The sequence below is a fragment of the Sinocyclocheilus rhinocerous genome, unplaced genomic scaffold (assembly GCF_001515625.1).
Source record: "Sinocyclocheilus rhinocerous isolate Xijiao unplaced genomic scaffold, SAMN03320098_v1.1 scaffold2793, whole genome shotgun sequence".
Taxonomy (NCBI): Eukaryota; Metazoa; Chordata; class Actinopteri; order Cypriniformes; family Cyprinidae; genus Sinocyclocheilus; species Sinocyclocheilus rhinocerous.
This window is the reverse complement of record NW_015648521.1, coordinates 23280-24545: the sequence shown is the minus strand read 5'-3', so window position 1 is coordinate 24545 and position 1266 is coordinate 23280.

Below are 1266 nucleotides of genomic sequence, written 5' to 3'. Positions count from 1 at the left end.
TATGCCGGGGCCTCTTCCTTTAACGTAACATAAATTGGGGCCTCTTGTCTGCTTGCAGGAAACAGATTGGAGGCATAGCCAAAAAAAAAGGTAAACAATGACAGGATGTAGGAAATGTATGGAACACGCCTTAAAGGAAAAACTGTATAAAAGAGTGTCCAGACACAGACTCGGGAGATTCCCTGAGGGGTCTCTCGGCTTTATTGTCTCTGAATAATAAAGTCGGCTTTGCAAATCTCATCATCTACAGTGCATAACATCATCAAAAGATTCAGAGAAACTGGAGAAATCTCTGTGCGTAAGGGACAAGGCCGAAGACCTTTGTTGGATGTGTAGAAGATTTTTATTAATCAAAATATGAATTAATCAAGTTCAATCATTGTGAATATAGCCATTTATGTATCAAGGTATTTTACTATTATAATCATGTATTTGACTGTGTACAGAAGCCTGGATGAGAATGTAATGTGCTTACATGGTGAAGTTGAGAATGGAATGTGCAGACATACGGTTTATGGTAAAGCTGCACTTCCTGTTTTGACATAAGACAAAAAATATGACGGGGCCTCTTCCTTTAACGTAACATAAATTGGGGCCTCTTGTCTGCTTGCAGGAAACAGATTGGAGGCATAGCCAAAAAAAAAGGTAAACAATGACAGGATGTAGGAAATGTATGGAACACGCCTTAAAGGAAAAACTGTATAAAAGAGTGTCCAGACACAGACTCGGGAGATTCCCTGAGGGGTCTCTCGGCTTTATTGTCTCTGAATAATAAAGTCTTATCTTCTGGCATCAAAACCCCAAGACTTTGAGAATGATTCCTCACAGCATCGGCAGGAGCCACAACAGATGCCCATGGTCTTCGGGCCCTCAGACGACACTGCATCACTCAGCGGCATGATTCTGTCATTGACATTACTAAATGGGCCCAGGAATACTTCCAGAAACCACTGTCGGTAAACACAATCCGCCGTGCCGTCTGCAGATGCCAACTAAAGCTCTATCATGCAAAAAGGAACCCATATGTGAAAAAGGTTCAGCATTCAGTTCAAAAGCCAGCATCTCTGATGGTATGGGGGTGCATAAGTGCATACGGTATGGGCAGCTTGCATGTTTTGGAAGGCACTATGAATGCTGAAAGCTATATTAAGGTTTTAGAGCAACATATGCTCCCCTCCAGACGACGTCTATTTCAGGGAAGACCTTGTCTATTTCAGCAGGACAATGCAAAACCACATACTGCAGCTATTACAACAGCATGGCTTC